We start from the raw sequence: 22,391 nt of genomic DNA, 5'->3' as shown, positions 1-22,391 counted from the left end.
CACTGGGGGCCACTTCCACCCAGATAAGAACTAGCAGGGAAGACTGCCATTGCCCAGAACACGCAGACACAAAACATGGTCAAGCTTTTTAAAATCAGAGTGCACTGAAGAGTTCCCAGTCTCCCAAGGGTTAAATTAAAGCACCGTGGGGAGGTATTTTAATTTGATTGCATTCTTACTCTATTCTAAAAAAACAAAGGGACTGTCTTGTGTGACTTAAATGTTTTAATTTAACAAGTTAATATTTAACACAGAAACAATGTACTGTAACCCTGCAGTTACAACAAGAGCTAAAGGAATCCATCTTTGTGGGCAGGACTTGAAATGGTCTAATGCTGGCACGTTTCTAGCTTTGTAGTGGCCACTGTATCATTTTCAAACTTGCCAGTGCATTTCTCTGACCACTTGAGTAACCACTGAGTTAACACTGAGATGGCCAAGTGTGAACTTATGACTGTAACTGGGACACCCAGCCTCATCTTCCTATCTACACCATCACTACAGCAGCTGAACCAAATCATTAATTTTTCTTTAAACTTTTTTTTTCTTTTCTTAAATGTGGCATGATTTGAGTGGTCTACCAAAGCAAAGGCATATTTTTTGTCTGAATAAATTTAATCTTTATTAAAGATCTATTTTCTTCCTTATACATATAAAAGATGTAGTCAGCACTACTTTTTGGCACTGAGGAAGGAAACTAGTGCCTGACTACAAGACTTACACCAGCCAGGATTTCCAGCAAGCATTAGCCCAGACAGTCCTCACCAGCCTGAGGTTCTCAAAGTCTTCTGCGATCCCCAGTTTACAGAGCCACGATGAGACCTTCACTACAAGGTAGTCTTAGGGTTTCTAGTTTTCATTGTATTTACTTAATCTCTGTGCACTTAAAACATTAATGACAATCCAGGCAGTGGTGGCACACTCCTTTAATCCCAGCACTCAGGAGGCAGAGCCAGGAGGATCACTGTGAGTTCGAGGCTAACCTGGTCTACAAAGTGAATCCAGGACAGCCAAGGCTACACAGAGAAACAACAAACAAACAAACAAACAAAAAAACAAAAGCATCAATGACTATCTCACCTCTAGGGTTTATACACCATGTTATTTACATAATACACAATCAAAATATTGTGACCTTAAAAAAAAAAAGATTAAAATTTCAAAGAGTAAAACCCTTCCAAACTCATACCTCTAGAGACTGGCAGAAAGTTACTGTTAAGCATAAAGTTCTGTACAGGTGGAATATTTAGGGGAAATAACTTTTCAAAGGAGACATATCATGAATTTCAGTCACTTACTATCCTAAAAACTGTGGGATTATAATAAATAATAGAATCATTAGTAGCTCATGTAAAGCAAGACTTCTATGGATGTTCACACTCTCTCGATTTGCAACTGCTAATTTGAAAACTATACCAGCCACTTCAATTTTAAGTGCTAAAATAATCTCCCTGCTCAAACTCTTAATTTACACATGAAATTTCTGTTTTACAGGGTTTCACTATATAATCCAGACTTGACTCAGACTTCTTCTAGAGCCCAGCCTGGCCTTGAACTCAAAATCCTCCTATCTTAACTCCTGAGGTCTGGAATTATAAATGTGGTCTACCATACCCTGTTTATATTATAGCTCATAAAAACCACACGGTCTTAATTTTTACAAAGTTCTATCAGAATATGTGCCCTAAAATTCTTTGTCCACTAAGGATAACCCTGCTGCAAGAGCATGCTCAGAATCAGAAAGGCCCCTTTACTCCTCTGTTGGCGGCAACCTCACCAGAGCTCAAATGAAATCCAACTCTGGAAACAAGCAGGTCACAGACACTCAGAACTTACAAAACCCAGGACAGAAGGTAAGCACTGTTTATATAGTTCAGGCTTTCTCACATCAATTAACAAAAATGTATGGAAAGAAATTCCCACAAGATATAAGAATTACCAACAAAAACTTAATCCCAAGTACTTGACATACATGAATGAAAATACCTTTATGAAAGCATCTTAAAATAAATATATGCTCATAACAACTTTACTGAAGACTACCAAGAACTATGAAAACAGCCATCTGTACTAATGACAGAAACACACATTTAAGAAGGTCTGTTTTGCCCTGAATGCTCAAGATGCATGGTACTAAGCTCTAGGCTGCCTAGGGTGGGTCTGGTCCACTCCATCACCTGCTAAAGCCATCGCTGGGAAAAAGTACTAGGAGCTATTAAGCTTTCGTCTCTTGGGGAGTATCGATATTTTCAAACTTTCCATACACAATACATATCTCCTTTCAACTAACAAAAGAAATGAGAATTAATAAGCGTTTATTAATAAACATTTATAACATGCAAAAGAAAAAAAGCCCAGAAAAAAAAAAAATCTCAAAAAAAAAAAAAGAAGAAGAAGAACAAGCAGCAGGGTATGGTGATGGTGGCAGACACCTGTGATCCCAGGGCCAGCCTCTGAACTATACAATGAGTTTGTGACCAGCCTAGGCTATGTGATATCCTGTCTAACAGAAAGAAAAGGGGGAGGGGGAGGAAAGGGGGTGGGGAGAAGGAAGAAAGAGTAAAAACAAGGTTTTAACCTGGAGACTCTAAATGTCAGAGCCTGCGTGGTAGAACAAACCTGCCAGTCAAGCTAATGAGGAGCTGACAGCTTTTCCCCCCTCCATCACGATGTTGCCTGCTTATTAGAGATATACAAAGGCATTTAAATGCCAATTACTCACTTCACTTCAGAGTAAGACTGAAGGGTTAAAAAAGATCATGACTGGTCACAGAGAAACTTATGAAGGTCTAGAAGATGATTTTGAAATCTTTCATCAGAAAGGTCTCTTTCTGGACAGTTGTTTTAAGAGATTGGTCTATATAGTTAAAATACATAAAGTTATAATTTACAAACACAAGCCAAACATGATGGAGCCTTTAAAACCATCAGGATCTTAGTGTATGCAACATCATATGAACACCACTTAGAGTCAGTCTGCAGCTTCACAAGAAGGCATTATTTTTTAAAATTTAAAAATAAGGTTTTTTTACTGGGTGGGGGCACACATGACATGGAGTGTATGTGGCAGTCAGAGGACAATTTGAAATTGGTTCTTTGTTTTCACCATGTGAATGCTGGGAATCAAACAGGTCCTCAGGCATGGTGGCAAGTGCTTTTACCTGCTGAGCCAACTTGTCAGCCCCCAAAAGATATGAGAGAGATTTTATTATATTTGCCCTGTTCTAATAGGTGAGTGTGTGTGTGTAAAATAAGTCAGTTACAAAATGGTGACTATACAGACTCACAAGACAATAACAGTCACTTCCTACCCAGCCTCTCCACATGACTCCATGGTTGAGAACACCCTGCCTAGCACATCATGCCAACCTTCTGCCTTCAACGCTACACACATTAAACCACCAGGTAACCTAGAACAGCCAGATACCAAGGTACAGGTCTGTAGTCGTAATAATTGGGAGGCGAAGGCAGAAGGATCAGGGCTTCAAGGATATCCTTAGCTACGCAGTGGGTTCAAGGCCAGTGTGGGCTCTAAGAGGCATTGTCTCCAACACAGACACACACACACATATACACACAGGCATGCGCACACACCCACACAGCAAGTATCATAATGAACCAAACAAAACAATAATCAGATCTCACCCAAAAAAGGGGGCAGCCGGATGGTGAAGAAAGAACATTCACTGCCTCGCACAAAACAAAGCCATTCATTCACTGTGGCCAATCTGATCCTCTGGGGAAATGGGACTCATGTCACCTGCAGCAGGATGTTATGAGGGTTAAATCAAGTGATGGTCTTGCCAAAGCCTTTTGCAAACCATCAAGTTCTGAGCTACTGACAAACTTCTTCAAGAAAAGTTCTCAAATTCTCTGGCTCAGTGGTTGAGAGTAGGACCCAGGTTTGATTCCCAGCACCTATATGGAGGCTTATCACTTCCTCACATACCAGGCATGCATTAGATGCACAGATGCACATGCACACGAAACACCCAAAGTAATAAAAATAAATCTAAAATATAAAACAAAAAATTTTAAATGTCTCAGATTCTCTAAGAATGGGGCTATAATTGCTCTGAATAGCCTTGGGCGGCCTGTGGGCCTTCTGCGATTTGCAGGGAAGCTGTAACCTCTTCTACTGCTGAAAAATACTTAGCTACAAAACTCCCAAGAATTCTTTTCCTATCCAAATCTGACAGGTCAACCAAGAACTACTTTAATAAGTTCACAACACGGTGTGCTCCCAAACTGTCCCGAAAGCTGTTCTGTGTTCTCTACACATGCGTTTCCTACACATGCGAGCATCTCCACTTCTGATCTACATTTACAGACATTTTTTTGAGAGAGTTACTATATTAAATAGGAAACAGCAGATACAGATCTATATATCCTTTTATTTGACCTGCTCCCAAAACTAAAATACTAGGCTCCAGTTTCTTACTATGTATTTAATATGCAGTGAGATAAAAATCTTTGATGATTAACCAATAGTGCTGAAAATGACCCCAGATGCTAAAAATAAAGAGACCTTTTAATAGCACTTGTTGGAAGCTTCAAGTATTATTAACATGAATCAAAAACAGTATTAAGAAATCTAATTTTCCTTCTTATTCTACAAACTTTCAATATATTCTCATTTTCAGAGCAGTCCTTCTTTGGTGACATTCCCCAAGTCAACAGAAACTGGAACTTGACACCCTGACTTTTGAGGCTAGCTACTTTTGGGCTCTGACCAGGCTGTGTGCTCAAGTCGGGTTATAACAGCTATTGACAAAATCAAATTAATAGTTACTGTTCTTTACTGATTAACAAATGATGTTTCTTATCTGCTACATTACCTCTGAGTGGGTCGGTTTACAGGGAAGAGAGTAGGTCATTTAAAGACTACGGCAGCCCTCAAAGCACTGCTGCACAAGGACGCTGACGGATTCTGCGTCAGGCTAGGGATTCCCACAACAGCCTCCTCAGAGGCTGAGCCTCTTCCCCACCATCAGGTTCATGCCAAGGTACAGGTCAGACCCAGCCCCCGGGACACAGGCTGCCTGCACACTCCTACTCTTCTATGCCCCGCCTCTATGTAGGAAAGGAAGCGTGCCTACTAAACCCAACCACACCCAACAAGGGGGACAATGAAATAAAACAGAGTTTACAGAAACTCGAAGATTGGAGGGTGTGCACAAAAGCATAGTGATGACGTGTCTAAGGTTTTAGAACTGGTCACCATGTGTACTGAAAAGTAACTGAATGATTTGGGAGTTCAGGCAAGCCTGGTCAGAAGCTTATAAATACACACAACAGGAAGGGTAATGCAGGAAGGTGTCCCGCAGAATCAATCACTATCACAGGAGAACTAATTCACAGGAGATAAGAGTTCAGATCAAAATAAAGAAGAACTAAGGATTAGAGTTGTACAAAAAAAAAAAAAAAAAAAAAGAATGGGTTACCTTATGAGGTAGTGGGCTCCCTGTCATTAGAAGTATTCAAGAATGCTGCATGTCATATCCCCATCGTGGAGACTCACAATGCACATTAGCACATTAAAGGTTCTGAGAAGTCCTGCAGTAAAGAAACCTGTTTAACTTTGTTCAATGCAGCAGTTCCCAAATTATCTGACCACAGACCCTTTTCCCACCCCAGCCCAACCTCAGACTCTGTGGAACCAGAGTTTCTCAAAGCACATTCATTATAGAAAACAACGGCATACATTTTTTTAAACATAGTATTCAATGTGCACCTGAATAAGTAGCAACCTGTCAGAGATATAGGCAAAGAAATTGCTATGCAGGACAGATTGCATGATTCTATAAGACTATTACTTTATAGAGTTCCATAAAAGAAAACCAATAAAATTAAATGGTAGCAAAATCTTAGGTCAGTTGGTTTACTCCCTTTTATGCTCAAACCCCAGAGAGATACTAAGCAGGACCACAAAACCAGACATGTGCTGGTCATGGCTGTGCTGCTCACCTTTAACGTCAGTACTCAGTAGGCAGACCTCTGTGTATTCACAGTCAGCCTATAATCTATATAGCCAGCCCTAGGCCAGCCAAGGCTACACAAGTGAGACCCTGCCCCAAAACACCAAAACCAAACCCAAAAATCTGCTCTATCTATTCTACCCACTGAATTCATTACGATTTGAGGTATAGTATTTTTTTTTTAAAGCAGCCTTACACTGGAGAAGTACATAGTTGTACCTTCAATGTTTTTCATAGCACGTACACTCCAAATAAAGTTAATATCTGCTATGTGCTTATTACACCAGATCACCCAGTGTAATCTACAATCATGAATTAAGACATCCAAAAACTAAGTACAATAATGTGTAAGCTGTAAAACAGTCTATGAAAGAAGCTATCAAGAAAAATGTACGCCAGGCATGGTGGCGCACGCCTTTAATCCCAGCAGAGGCAGAGGCAGGTGGATCGCTGTGAGTTCAAGGCCAGCCTGGTCTACAAAGCGAGTCCAGGACAGCTAAGCCTAACACAGAGAAACCCTGTCTCAAAAAAAAAAAAAAAAAAAAAATCAAAAAACAAAAACAAACAAACAAAAACCAGAAAACACCTATTTGCCTCTCTCTCTTCTTTTAAAAAGTATACAAAACAACACACACTAAAAACATAATCTCAGACTTGAAGCCAATGAAATATCAGGCGTCAGAAGACAGACATCAAGAGGCTCCAGCCAGAAGGGAATGGTCACGCAGCCACAGCAGCCTGGCCAGTCTGCACAGAGAGGCCGCAAGTGCAGCGGTGCAGTAGCACAGGACACAACAGGAATCTGAACTCATCTTTCCTGACTCTGAATTCTCAGGCCTAACTACGACATTAGTGCATTTTGGCAACAGGGCCTTCAAGTTTTAATGAGTTCAAAGTCAGGACCGTGCAAGTCTAGTGAAGTTATCAGAAATACAAATGCATTTCAGATACAGCTATGTGAGGTTAAAAATTCACTTTGGCCCAAACAGTAAAGCCTTGTTTGTAGAAAAGAAACTTTTTTAGGGGGGGGGGGGGGACCCATCACTTACATAATCACTTAATAATTGAGTAAGTCCAGCTAGAATCATGCACATTATGCTTGTTTAGTAAAAGTACTTACCAATTTTGGGGAAACTGGTTTTCCTTCAGCTCTCTAATTCCCTGTTAACAGAAGGAAAACCAGAGTTAAACTACAGATTTCTGATGTCATCAAAAGCTAAAGACTCAAAGATTTCTAACTTTGAAGGAGGAAAAACAAAACAAAAACCTAGCCTGGTGCAGAGACAGATGGATCTCTGTGAGTTCCAGGACAGCCTGGTCTACAAAGGTCCAGGACAGCCAAGGCTACACACACACACACAGACACACACACACACATAAAGAAATGAGTAGTTTCTACAGCAAAGAAGGAACTCAAGAACAGTTAAACCTCTGCTTTAACATAGCTTTTCAAGAAAAATAAGTACAGATGACCCTTGAACACGAGGAGAGCATTGGTAAGAGCAAGGAGGGCAAGGACATCCTGAGTCAAAAGTAAGAGCATAAATGTTGGTTCCTCAAAAAACTAACTACTATCACCAAGTTGTCAACAGGAAGCCTCACCAATGAAACTAACAGTTATCAACTGATACTGTGTGTGTTTCAGGTAACATAGAAACACCCAATGAAAAGTAAGTGATAGCCACAGATGACTCACCCACACAGAGTCTAACACACTGCCACATCTTCTACAGATACTTACACCTGAGTTCAGGACCACACTTGGAAAGCAACAAGAGGGACTACGAGTTATTCCAAGCATGCAGTGCTGCCAGCCAGCTTTATGTAGCTGTGATCTGACACTTACGATTGTTTGCACTGATCTCAGCTGTAAATGCAGCATATGCACTTGTGTGTGTATTTTGTGGTCTGATAAAAGACCCATATGTATTTTATTCATTCAGGTGGCTCCACTGCCATCTCTTTACAATAAAGTATAAAGAATATTATAAGGCCTTAGTTTTGTCTACTTAAAATGTGTATTTGTGGGGCTAGAGCCATGGTTCAGTGGTGGAGAACACTGACTGCTCTTCCAGAAGATCCAGGTTCAATTCCTAGAACCCATATGACAGTTCATAGCTGTCTGTAACTCTGGGATCCAGGACCCTCACACAGACATGCAAACAGACAGGGCACCAATATACATACAAATAAAAATAAACTTAAAAAATAAATTAAAAGCTGGGAGCAGTGGCACACGCCTTTAATCCCAGCTCTTGGGATGGAGAGGCAGGCAGATCACTGTGAGTTCAAGGCCAGCCTGATCTAACAGTGACTACAGAACAGCCAAGGCTTCATAGAGAAAGCCCATCTTGAAAAAACAAACAAAAAAAATAAAATAAAATGTCTTTTTGTAATAAATCTTAAAATAGATTTGTCTCATGCAAAGCTTTAATTCACATTATACAATGTATAAAATAACATGTATTAAAGTAAGTATAAACAAATAATATAATCAAATTTTTAATCAAATTTTCATCTATATTCCTACATTTTTATCACTGCTTGGGACTGTAAGCCACAAACACATATTGATTCTTCTATGTCATATTCATAATCAGCGATAAAGCCAGAAAGGAAAAGCAAAGTTTTAGAATCCTGACCAAGTTTTAGGGAACTAAAATTAAAAAGGAGCCCTTAACACTTTGAGCACTAACTTTTCTAAACTCCATATGATACGCTGTCTTCACTATGGCTAAAACATAACATGTTTGCTGACCTATGCTACTCTAATAGTTTTGTCTCTCAGAAGAGAAATTTTTGTTAACCATGTACAGTCATATTAAGCATAAAGTAATTTATAAGGCCCCTGATTCATAAACTCTATATTTACTTCCAAAAGGAATTAACTTGGCTATTCTTTTCCTCCTCCTCTTCCTCTTCTTCCTTTTTGTTTGTTTGTTTGTTTTGTTTTTATTTAAGACAAGATCTCTCTACATATCCGTGGCTATCCTGAAACTCACTATGTACACTAGCTGCTGGCTAGGGAACTCAGAGATCCGCCCGCCTCTGCTTCCTGAGTTCTAGAATCAAAGGCATGCTGTGCCACCACACCCAGCTCCTCCTTTTTCTCTGAATTGCAGTTCTTTTTTAAAGTTCTCAGGAGTCCATCTAAATAGCTGTTTTAACCATCAGGATTAGAATGGATTCCCAAACATTAAAAAAAAAAAAAAAAATCACTCAATAAATCTGTAAAATAATGCAGTTACTAAAAACTAGACTGTGTGCGCCCTCCTGCTTCAAATGACTCCCTCTGCCAAGGATGAGAAGTTTTGTGTCGTAGCTGACCCTAATAAATGGATTTAGGACCAACAGATGCAATTAACAGAAAGAGTTTCACGTCTGAGGATATTCTCAGGCTCCGTGGGTTGTTTTTCCATGCATATACCCTACATGCATGGTGAGTTCTAACAGCCAAGTCCAAAAGAGTGCTAAGACTCTTTGTAGAAATGAGTTCTGCGCTATTTGAGTATTACTGAACTCTCACAGAAACTACACTCATTTGTGACAGGATTTAAGTTCTAAAACACATTTTTTCTCATTCTTGTTTGCTGTATTCTTTAGCAAGCTTTTAAATACGTTTATCCTCTAAATCCTATACTGTCTTTGTGTCTTCAGCAACTAAAAGCAATTTTGGTATCATCTTTTTTTTTTTTTTTTAAATAAAACTTCTTTTAACTTTTGACTTTTAATGATAGTTAGCTTTTATGATTACTGCCTTACAAGTTCTAAAATAATTTCAAAAAAACTATAATTACGCCCATAAAATATAGGTTCTGATTATTACTGTTATTGTTGTTTGTTTGTTTGTTTTTTCAAGACAGATTTTGTTTTTTCTCTGTGTAGTCCTGGCTGGCCTGGCCTGGCCTGGCCTGGCTTTGCAGACCAGGCTGATCGCCAGCTCACAGAAATCTGCCTGCCTCTGCTCCCTTAGTGCTGGGATTACAGGCGTGCGTCACCACACCTAGCTAGGTTCTTATTATTTCAGTTACTACAGCGAAGAGTCTACAGTACCACTCAAAGGATGCCTAAAATAGGACCACGCGCATAGTGGTGACACAGAAGCACTCATAGGATGCCTGAAATAGCACCAGGCACACACAGTGAGCACTCAATAAATGGCCTGGTCAATGGAATGAACAGAGACACAGCATTGTAGCCTCATCTTCCCATCCCAATTCTCCTGTGAGATAACTCCTTATACGTCACTCTCCCACTGTTTTCACTAGTTAGAGGGATGACTTTCTAAAATTGTTTTTCCAATTCTGTTCACCAAAAAGTAAGATAATACCACTTTACAATATAAAAAGAGAAAGACTGACAAATTGAGCTAAGGTTAAGAACTTGTTCATTTGAAACACTGTGTGACACATGAAGGCAAAAGACAGTTTGGCTGGTCAAGGTGCTCATAGCCAAGCCTGATAACCTATGTTTGATTCCCAAAACTCACTCATACTGTGGAAGCCACACTGTGGAAACTCAAACTGTGGATGATTCCTGCAAATCACCCTCTGGCATGCAAGTCCACAGACATAAATAAATAAATGTAATATTTTCAAATGAATAAGTAAGCTGAAGAATTGGGAGATATACCCAGGATATATAAAATCCATTGACACTAAAACACGATCGGGACAGGATGAGATTTAACTTCTATTTAATACAACATTGGGAAAAGTCTAATGACATAAACTCTTCTGAGAAGTCAGCAAAAAGACAGTACACATTTTCTCCACAACTCAGTAGCAAAGCCAACCCTCAGCTAATAAACCATGAACCATACGATCATGACACTGATTATAAAGTTGATTATAAGGACTACAGAAGACACACAGGAAAACAGGGCAAAGCAAAGGGAAGGAAGGAGACAGCAGCTGGGGGCGGGTGGGGGTGAGGGTGGGGGAAGAGGACCAGTTACTGAGCACACTTCTCCTCCACACATCACTTGCTCTGGTACAGGATGGACTCCATTGCTCTTCTAAGAAATGAACAACATCCAATAGTTAAAAGCACTGGCTGATGGGCTGGAGAGATGGCTCAGTGGTTAAGAGCACTGACTGCTCTTCCAGAGGTCTTGAGTTCAATTCCCAGCAACCACATGGTGGCTCACAACCATCTACGCTGGGATCTAATGCCCTCTACTGACATGCAGGTGTACATACAGATAGAACACTTACATGCATACAGACAAACAGGCAAAACACTGATGCACTTTTTTTTGGGGGGGGGTGTTCTTTTTGTTTTTTTGTTTTTGTTTTTTTGGTTTGGTTTGGTTTGGTTTTTGGTTTTTTGAGACAAGGTTTCTCTGTGTAACAGCTCTAGCTGTCCTGGAACTCGCTCTGTAGTCCAGGCTAGCCTCGGAACTCACGGAGATCCACCTGCCTCTGCCTTCCAAGTGCTGGGATTAAAGGTGTGCACCACCACTGCATGGCTTACACATTTTTTAAAAATAATCATTTTTAAAAAGAAAGAAATGAGTAACATTAAAGATGGAGAAATACTTCTACCAAAACTTTAAAGAAAAATTACATGCAAGCTACTTAGGGCAAGTTTTAGAATTCAATATCGTTCATGCTTAAGTACGGCCACAAGTGGGCTTCAGGGGCTCCCAGCTCCAACAGGTAGATTCTGCATGCATGAGCAGAGCTATAGCTTCAGGGAAGCAGGTCCACTCGTCAATCACATACCCAGGAAAAACACATTATTCTCAGACTAACATTCTTAAGTCTGCATACCAACACTTCAAGTGTCTCTTCTGAAGACTGTTAACTGACTATCAAACGGCAAGTGACCAAAAAGAAGAAAAGGGAAGCAAATATTTTGTTTCTATAATTTAGTAATGCCGAGCAGCAAAATGCAAGACTGATGTGTAAGTCAGCACTTTTGCACTATCCATGTACCTAAGTCTGAAGTTTTATTTCTGTGTCTGTTTCTTATTATGTTTCATTCTTATAACTGAGGTCTACTTAAATATTTTAAATATGGATTTATTACTGAAAAATACACTCAAGAGCTAGACATGAAGACTGACCATGTGCCTGCAACCTTAGCAACTAGAAAGCAGCTGAGACAGAGGGATTCAGAGATCAGGAACAGCCTGGAGAACACAGCAAGTTCCAAATGGACCTGTGCCACACAGTGAAACCTGGACTATACAGTGTTTCCAACAAGTCAACACAAAGACATTCAAAACACCCAAGTTAGAGTAAGTACAATTATTTTGCATTTAGAGATGAATATTATTTTGCTAATGTAACTTCACACAATTTTTTTGTCATAAACTCAAGACTTCACCTCTACAGAACTTCACAGGTAGCAGCTTTAATTAGAGTAAGCAAAGAAACAAGTCATTCATATTTCTGGCATGGTTATGAAATTTAAAACATTATAAATAAATCAATGATGATTAATAACCACTTAAGTACCTTTTTAAAAACATCTAAGAGCTTTGCATCCAATCTACATTACACAGTAAACAAATTTTGTGGCTAATTTTTTTTTTCAATACAGGGTCTCTCTATATTAGCCTTGACTGTCCTGGACTCACTTTGTAGACCAGGCTGGCCTCAAACTCACAGCAATTCGCCTGCCTCTGCCTCCCAAGTGCTGGGATTAAAGGCGTGTAACACCACGCCAATGCATAAAATTTTAACACCAGGTCATGTTTTAAATTAGGCTAAATGGTAGGCATGGTGGTACACACCTTTAGTCCCAGCACTCAGGGAGGCAGAGGCAGGCAGATCTCTGTAAGTTTGAGGCTAGCCTGGTCTACAAAGCAAGTCCAGGACAGCCAAGGCTACACAAAGAAATCCTGTCATGAAACACCAATAATTAATTAATGTAATATGACCCGCTACAAATTTATTATAGCCTGTGCTCAATCATCAAAGATCCACCTGCCTCTATCTCCCTGAGTGCTGGGATTACAGGCATGTGCCACCAGGCCTCTAATCAGACTCGATACTTTCAATTTAAGAAATAAATCGTCGGGGCTGGAGAGATGGCTCAGAAGTTAAGAGCACTGTCTGCTCTTCCAGAGGTCCTGAGTTCAATTTCCAGCAACCACATGGTGGCTCACAACCATCTATAATGAGATCTGGTGCCTTCTGGTATATGAAATAAGTAAATAAATCTTAAAAAAAGAAAGAAAGAAATCGTCTACTAAACTATACAGATATAAATGAAAGTCCTAAGAATCCCTGTTTCACAAAAAGATGTCCTGGACAGTAGATAATACTTGACCAGTGGCTGCAGTGTCTAAGCTTACAGTTCATAGCAAAGCCTAGGACAGCCAAGGCTACACAGAGAAACCCTGTCTTGGAAAAACAAAAAACAAAACACACACACATACAACCAACCTAGGTATCTACAAGGCATTATAAAGAGCCTGGGCTTCTCTTGTGTACAGGGACTTAAGCAAGTGCCTCCTATCAACACTAGTGGGAGTTTGGAGCATAGACCATAAGCACTAAGGAGGAGAAGGAATGCCCAACTCGGCACCAGAGGCCCCCGCTAACACACTAACTGTAACTCCTGGGAGTTCCTCCCTCAGAAATGGGGCAAGAGATCCAAATTCCTATGTGTTTGAAGCACAAGACAATTTAAATAAAGCCACTAAGGAAGGTCACCGATAAACACCAGATTAAAAGAAAAGAAAGAGGAAGAAAGGGCTATATTTAAAGGAAAAAAAGCTAACATTGAGACAAAGTTACAAGGTTATATGAATGTGAGCAGGAGGATCTGTGACTTGCTAGGTATGAGACATACGACATGAAAATAAACCAGACAAGGTTAAGCAACCAAGGGTTTTGTTTTTTAATTAAGGCATAATAAACCCAAATATAGTGAGAAACTTATCCAAAGAAACATGCACACAACAAAACATGAACCTTCCCTGGAGGAGCCCTAGGTATACTACAACCCTGTTTTAAGCATAGAAGAAACCCTGCAGTCCTGATAGCCAAAAAAATCAGAGCCTCCCAGACGAATGGATAATGACCACAAGCTGCCAAGGACAGGCAAAACAAACTAAATAAAACACTAGCACCTTAACCTTACTGAGTGCCGCCGTGCCTCCCTCTCCTGCAGTACTGCTGAACTCACCAGGCTGGAAAATGAGCGGGTGCCTTTCAGGCTACAGAAATATTAGTCCCCGTCCCTCCCTCTCTTTCTCTCTCTCCTCTCACCTCTGTCCTCCCCCTGCAAACACAAACACAAAGGGAATGATGCTCTTTCAGTGATGCGGGCTTTAGAAAGCCAAGGCTTTGGCATGGGCACTGGAAACTAAGAGCAGGCCTTATTGAAGTAGTGATGAAGAAACAAGGCTTTTCCCAAATCAAAGATTTTAAAAAAACGGACATTTATTTTAGCTAACAGGCACTGGCCACAATCTGCTTTCTAGAAAAGAAAGAGACATTAAGATATTCCCTGTGTCTGTCTCCTAAGAAAATCAGAATGGTTTTCACAGAGCCCTGACTCAGGCCTAACGACTAAAACTGGCTCCTGTGAGATTTACATCTAAAATCCTCGGGCAATCAACATACCAATTCTTTACTGCTATACTAATGGACATCTATCTTCTCTGTACTCTGAGACGGTGCTGATGAGAAATGGAAACTATTACAGTATACCAGGACTCTTAACTTTTGAAACAAAACCACCAAGAAACACAAGTGTGAAGCATACCGCTTCCATCCTGCCTAGGAGTCCTAAAACTTGAAAGTGAAAGCAATACAGACCTCAAAAGTTGTTTGCTTGATGGTAATGCTAGCCTTTAAAACCAAAAATACGTTCTGTTACAAGACTGAAATAAGGGCTTCCATTAACCTTGTTTAAAAAAAAAAAAAAAAAAATCCCATGAGCATGGATTTTTTTTCCCTAAGTCTCTTCATCAAAGCAGCATGGGGTCCCATTAGGCACCCTATTTTACTTCCACCTTATAAATAACGGTAGCTGTTCCCTATTTCCATGGAAACCAAGTACAGAGAAACCCACTTAAACGAATTCCGGTTAAAGGACTAAGTTTTATTTGAGAAGGTTTTTGCTGCTCTAGATGAACTCTACTGGGGAATACTACAAAGTCTCCTTAAGTGTAATTTTTAAAAGTATATCTTTGGTGTAGAGGGAGCTTATTAAAGGTCCTGTTAAGTAAGAACACTCCTTGCACTAAACTAAAGATGCCAAGCAGCATCCTAACATTAAAGATGCATTTTCCATGCACTGCACAGGGGTTTCAATGCACAACCTGCACTGACTAGACTTCTTCATGCATTGGGGTGGAATAATTACCCCTCTGAGTCTAATTTAAACTAATAAAATGAAAGAAATTCAGTAAGGCTAGCATCACCTTTACTGACTAGTAATAAATGGGTCCCACAATGCAGGCACACATACAACTTACTGTTCCAGAGAGGAGCAGATAGAAATAAGTAAGGTCCCCATCACTAGTACCCAGTCTAAAGTTAACAGACAGTCCAAACTCCTGCCTCAGCAAACTATTCTACAAGTCATAACAGGAATGCCTCAATACAAACTCAGTCTGCATACAAAGAGAACACTCACAAGGAAATGCACAAGACTGGGTGACTTATAACTTGTCATATAGCCGGGTGTGGCGGCACACACCTTTAATCCCAGCACTCAGGAAAGCAGAGGCAGGCTGATTTCTGTCAAAGCCAGCCTGGTCTCAAAGTGAGTCCAGGACAGGCAGGACTACAAGAGAAATTCTGTCTGGAAAACAAAACAAAAACCAACAACAACAACAACAACTCGGTCATACAGTATCCTATACATGCTAAAAATGGTGATTATAGGTGTCAAATACAAAAGTCACAGATAGCCAAATGTACATAAAATAAGATGCAACCCGTAAGAGTAAATTCAAAATTGATTATCAGCATTTCTAAATGTCTGGTGATGTAGCTCACTTGGTAAAGTGCTTGCTCAGCACGCAGGAAGACCTGGTTCAAAGGCCACAAGAGCTGGCGTGTCTACGATCCTACCACTTAGGCTGTGGAGGCCAGATCAGAAGTCTGGTGGTACACATCTTTAACATTAGCACTCTGGAGGCAGAAGAAAGCAGACCTCCTTGAGTTCGAGGTTAGTCTGGCATAATTATGAGTTCCAGGTCAAGGTCATACTCCCATATATACCGACTTTGAGGTCGGCCTAAATTAAATGACATCTCATCTCAAAAGAAAAGAAAAAAATGTAAAGAATTTTGAAAAACTGCTGGGTGTGGTGGTGGCACACAGCTTTAGATCCCAGCAGGAAAGCCTGTCTCAAAAAGAAAACAACAACAACAACAACAAAGAATTTTGAAGAATTTCTAAAAGATGAACGGGGTAAGGAAAGTTAGAGTCTTTTCAGCAGAAATGGTCCTTCATTAAGCTAGTGGTGGCTTAACCATTTTCAAAACTGAAAGGCAGCTAAGAGCAGTACTACCATAGAAGGGATGGCCAGCTGTAGACTTAATGTATGAAAGGGGCAATACCCCCTCACACATTCTTCCTTGGTACAATTTTTTTTTCTTTTTACACTTATGTGGGAATGGGTGTCCATGACACAGCAGTGCGCATGTGGAAGTTAGGGGACTAATTGCACATGGGGGTTCCGGTCATCACACACAGCAAGGCGCAGGTCACCTGGTGGCAAGTGTCTTGCCAGCTACTCCGTCTCCCTGGTCATTTTGGTACACACACTATGAAGACTGGCAAAGCTGTGGTGACTGTTGGAGTTGGGGGATAATAAGGGATTTTCTTTATTGCACTATTTGTTCTACTTTTGTAAGATTTTAAACTTCTGGAGTTTTTCTAATGCTATAAAGATTTTGGCTTTTGTTTTTCGTTGTTGTTTGGTTTTTCGAGACGGGGTTTCTCTGTGTAACAGCTCTCACTGTCCTGGAACTCTCTCTGTAGACCAGGCTGGCCTCGACCTCACAGAGATCCACCTGCCTCTGCCTGCCGAGTGCTGGGACTAAAGGTGTGCACCACCATGCCCAGCCCCTAATGCTGTAAAGTTTAGGGGTTTTCTCTCAAATGTTTTTCTTTGTATATCATTAAGTAACAGAAGAAAAGTTTAGTATACTTTGAATGCTAAACTAAAATTTTAATTAAAATAAACCCTGCCAACCATGGGCAGTAGATGGCTGGACACCTATGCACATACAGGCAGAAAACAAAAACAAGACAGGAAGGAGGACACGAAGCTGGGAAGGGATGGCTAGAGGGTAAAGGAAGAATTAGGCAGAAAGTAGACAGTGACTATCAAAAGACAGCAAGTATGATAGTACAAACCTTTAATCCCAACACTTTAAAGTCATAGGCCAGCAAATATCTTGTGAATTTAAGGCCAGCCTGCTCTGTATTTATAGTGAATTGATAGTCATTACCACACACAGTGAGATCTTATCTCAGAAAATAAATCAATCAATCAAAATATATTCTGAAAGAATAAAATAAACTATATATTTTTTAAAAACCCTGGTATAGACCTTAGAAACCACTGAATTTATATCCAACATAATCATTAACTTAAGTAACCACAATTAACTTCCAAATTTTAGAAGCTGGAGAGATTGTTCAGAGGCTAAGAACACTAGCTGTCCTTCCAGAGAAGCCAGGTTCAATTCCCAGACTCACATTGCAGCTCACAACCATCTGCAACTGCAGTTCCAAGGGATCCGATCTCCCTTTTTGGCCTCCTTGGGTACCAGACACACAGACATACATGTAGGCAAAACACCCACTCATACAAAATAATAAACTAAAATGTCCAAATTTTATTTTTCCAACTGAACAATATAGTTAACAATTCAAGCTGGGCGTGGGGGCACACACCTTTAATGCCAGCACTTGGGAGGCAGAGGCAGGCAGATCTCTGTGTGAGTTTGAAGCCAGTCTGGTCTACAAAGTGAGTCCAGGACTGCCAGGGTGACACAGAGAAACCCTGTCTCAAAACAAAAACAAAACACAGCAAAACAAACAAACAAAAACCAGCCTACTAGCTGCTATTTGACAACTATCAAACTAGTAAACCATAAGTTAACAAGGCAATGCCTATTTTGCATTTTACAAACCAAAACAATTCCAACTTTTCTTTTTTGTTTGTTTGTTTGTTTGTTTATTTGTTTGTTTTTTCAAGACAGGGTTTCTCTGCGTAGCCTTGGCTGTCCTGGACTCACTTTGTAGACCAGGCTGGCCTCAAACTCATAGAGATCTATCCACCTGCCTCCGTCTCCTGAGTGCTGGGATTAAAGGCGTGTGCCACCACTCCCAGCTTCCAACTTCTATATTAACAAGTTAAAAATACTTGCCAAATCAGTAATATAAAACGTCTCCTTTCTTCTGTTAGGTTCCTAGCACTACAGACAGCAATCTAATTCATTAATATCTTAGTTAACTGGCCTCTACCTAACCCCTACCAGAAATACAGCAATTTCTGAGGTAAAAAGTCTTTTGTTTCTGTTTTGGGTTTGTTTGTTTTTTGAGACCCATTCTTCACATTAAGTAGCTCTGGTTATCCTGGAATACTCTACGTAGACTAGGCTGGCCCCTAACTCACAGAGACCTCCTCCTGCCTCTGCCTCTCACGTGTTGGGAAAGGTAGGATTAAAGGCGTGTGTCACCATGCCCTGCTTCAAACTCTTTTTCTATTCTCTTTGTTCAGACTTAGGATGGTTCACTAATATTCAGTTACTCTATCAGTAATTTTAAGTTACTTATCCAAAGCCCAGTTGAGGGCTGGAAATTGGGGAATGGAGTTTCACAAACCCCTAAAGCTTTAAGGTTGTGATAATAGCTTAAAACTAAACTCGCTTAAAAACTAACAATTACAACAGTATTATTTTCAGAAGAAATAGAAATTAAAATGATGGCTTTGGAGGGGTGGTGTGCAATACACAGGAGAGTGCACACAGACAACGGGAAGCAGGTGGAAGAGAGGCGCACAGAGACACTGTGAGGGACGTAGGCAACAAAGCACCACCTGTGGTACACAGCTATTGGACAGGATCTGTATGGCCAGAGCAGGTGCTCTGACACAGGTAGCATCAATCTCCAAAAGTTAAGCAAGGAAAAACTTCTGAAAACATCAACCATATTAAGAGTCTGTTTCTAACCCGAAGTTCTAAAGTACTCCAGTTTTCCCTCAACCACGTGAAACAACTTTCATACACCCTGCATGTGGCTAAAGTAAAGAAAGCAACGGACACTGGGGGTGCAGCACAGCAGAAGAGGATTAGCTTAGCATGCATGAGGCCTTGACTTTTATCTTTAGAGAATCAAATAAACAAAAGCAAAATACCACCTGAATATGGGTCAGTGGTAGAGCACTTACCTAGCAGGTACCATGCCTGAGTGCTCTCCCAACCACCCTGTCCCAAAACAAAACAGGACCTTTGCTACCAGGTCTGCCAATCTGAGTTCAATCCCTAGAACCCACATGGTGGAAGAAAAGAAGTGACTCCCCCAAACTGTCCTCTGACCTCCACATGTTATGACATGCAAGCACACATGCACATACATTTGTATACATACATACATATTAAATAAGAATTTAAAGAATTACTTTATGCTAATTTTAAAGCTATAAAACTTTACCTGTTTATTTACTGTAAAGTGATGGTGTAAATTTTTTTAGTGAAAGAAACTATACACCTGCTATAATACTGCTGAATTTTTAAAATATGTTGGGCAAAAGTATAGCACTTTATTAGAACAAACTTAGAGTTTCTGTTCAGAACGCAAAAAACAACATTTTAGGAATGCAGACAAAATAAAGCATAGTAAACACTCTGACTCACCTACCCGGCCTTCATCAGATGGCACAGCTGGGTATGAGAATAACACCGGATGCTGTTAGGTGACTTTAACTCAAATGCTTGCAAGCAGAACATACAGACATTCAGGTGTCTGTGTAAGCTACTACAGATACTACACATTTGCTGAATCGCTGAGGGATTAAGCATCACAAATATTTTAGATACAAATCAGCAGTCAATGAAGTAAATATCTGTTACACACTTAATCTTTTCCCCTTCCTCAATTACTAGGAGGAGAGGGGAGAAGAAGAAAGGCATACAGACGTTCTAATAATATAGTAAAAACTCAATTCTTCACCAAAATATAAAAACCATTAATTGTGAGGTCACTGTGGCTTTTCTGATGATCAACCCATCCCCAGACTGTTGCTGCGCTTGGCACAGGTAGCTCATGGCAGTTGTAGAAAGAACAAGAACATAACAAGTAGTGTAAGACCAGATACGAGATGAAAGGGGATCTCACCAAGGCAAACACCCAAATGGGAAGGCAAATAGACCATGCCTGTCACTCCTAGGAAGCACTGTGTAGCCTTTCACATCACTGGGCTCCGCAGCTGCTCCTGTCAGGTCTTACCCTAAGTGTACATTAAGGGCTGGATACATAACTGGTCAACGCCAACAGACTGACTGGCTGATTAGCACCTTGGAATAGTCTACTCTCGACTTGACGCTAAGTGACGCTGAGGGGCCCACTATAAACTCCATCGAGATCTTGCTGCTGGTCTCTGGTTGCTAGGGGCAGAGGAGAGGCTTATAGCAATACCAGTTTTAATAAAGCCCTCTGAAATATTTTTAAAAGATTCAGTTAAAATGAACATATTCCCATGCATTTTCTATTTCTCCCAGGATATTCATAAATAAGAACTCATTAGATATACTTTTTATGATGTATCTTTTTTTCAAAAGAGCATTTTGGGGGAGGGCTCCTGTTTCCTCACTATACTGTTTTATATTTACACTGTTGCTATGAACTTTTAGCTAGACTGTACCAACAACGATAATGCATCTCGTTTACTGTCTTCAGATGCCCTCATTCTTTCTTCACTTGACTCCTAGGGGAGGTAGCTATTACTACCCCTGTGCCATAAACAAAGAAACTTCGTCCACTTGACCAATACAATAGTCTGTATGTGGCATGTACCAGATACACCGTTATGAAAGACAGCTTAAATAGTCCAAAAGTGCACATTCAACCTTTAAGTGGTTGTATTGAAATTCTAACAGGGCGAGCCACAAGGCCCAGGCTCCTTTCCCCGTGAGTAACTTCTGTCTTGTGGGAAGGGAGGAGAAAGGAGCAGAGCTCAACAGTCAAATGCTACTTAGTGCTTAGCAGACCTACCTAGCACTTCCCCCGTTTACAGTCCACTCACTTATTCTTCAAAACAACCTCAGAAGAGGAGTGTCATCTATGCACACTTTGCAGATGAAGAAATCGAGGCAGGTGCAGGAGAAGTGAACTGGCCACAGTCAAAGGCTAATACATAGCCAAGCCAAGATTCATACAGGCTTAGGCACCAAGCTCTTAGCCACTGCACTCCACCGCCATGCCAAAAAGCTGCCTTGAATTACACTAAAACAAAACTTTTAGTCTTTCACCAAATGAGCAAATTATATGCTTGGATTAATTGAAAAAAAGGTAGCAGCACTTTCTAAGCATGTGCACCAGGCGTCTCTCCAGGCACATGGGTGCATCCCCAGTGACAGCTCACTGCACTGCTCAGGAGCCCTCCTCACATTGTAAATCTAGTTAAAGCCCCCAGTCCACCCCTCTACACTCAGATCCACACTAGCCATTCACTGCAAGAAACAGGCAACTCGGAAACATCCCAGTACAATCTTCTATAACATGACCGTCACTCTAGAATCATCTGAGTGTGTACAGTACCCTTCTATCACCCTTTTTCCTTCCCAAACACCTAAAATTAAAAAAATAAATAAAAATGAAAAAACTCAAAAGGAACGAATGAATCTAAGACACTTAAAAATCCTAACAAATGCCCATTTAATACATTTAAATGAGAAAAGAATGCAAAAATTCTCATATTTTTTTAGCTTATCCAAATCCTACAACTGATAAGCACTAGGCTTCTTTGAAAGAATCAATCATTAGACAAGTTTATGAAGAAAGTGACTGGAAGGGAACAGAGAAAAGTCTAAATATCTTGATATGCATATCTAAAAAAAAAAAAACATTTCTGCTGTATTGTAAGTTACTGGACTCCTTACCCTAACACCTAAATGCATGACAATGCCCAAAATTATACAAATAAAATCCATGGCATGAACTCAGAATTTGTATATTAACACTTAATACCTACAGAAGATAGCTGAGCAGCACAGAACGGGACCAAGAGCTGCGGAGAAATTCACACGGTGCATACAGGAGCCATTGAAACTCCCCCATTGACATCGTAAAGTTGCCACATTTTCTGGGCTCTCTTTTGAATTAATGTGGCATCTGCTCCAAGTACAGCATGCTAACATTTTACTAAAAGACATTTTCATTGTGCGCTTCTATCTGGTTTGCTTTTCGCCCGAACTGTTTTATTTCAGTG

General features: G+C 40.3%; 1 protein-coding gene across 25 annotated transcripts in view; it reads right to left on the bottom strand.

Moving 5' to 3' along the window:
• The window catches only part of Phf21a (PHD finger protein 21A), a 179,456-nt gene that overhangs the window by 142,635 nt on the left and 14,430 nt on the right, over window positions 1-22,391 (bottom strand). For 21 of the 25 annotated variants that reach the window (XM_051144152.1, XM_051144151.1, XM_051144155.1 and 18 more), the window contains 2 exons: window positions 7,099-7,139; window positions 5,445-5,556 (listed from right to left, as the gene is read on the bottom strand). The gene's annotated coding sequence lies outside the window, so the exon portion shown is untranslated. The remainder of the gene's footprint in view (window positions 1-5,444; window positions 5,557-7,098; window positions 7,140-22,391) is intronic. The other 4 variants (XM_051144157.1, XM_051144158.1, XM_051144156.1 and 1 more) reach the window with 1 other exon arrangement.

The sequence above is a fragment of the Acomys russatus genome, chromosome 4 (assembly GCF_903995435.1).
Source record: "Acomys russatus chromosome 4, mAcoRus1.1, whole genome shotgun sequence".
NCBI lineage: Eukaryota > Metazoa > Chordata > Mammalia > Rodentia > Muridae > Acomys > Acomys russatus.
The sequence above is the reverse complement of the archived record's forward strand: the minus strand, read 5'-3'. Positions and strand labels throughout refer to the sequence as shown.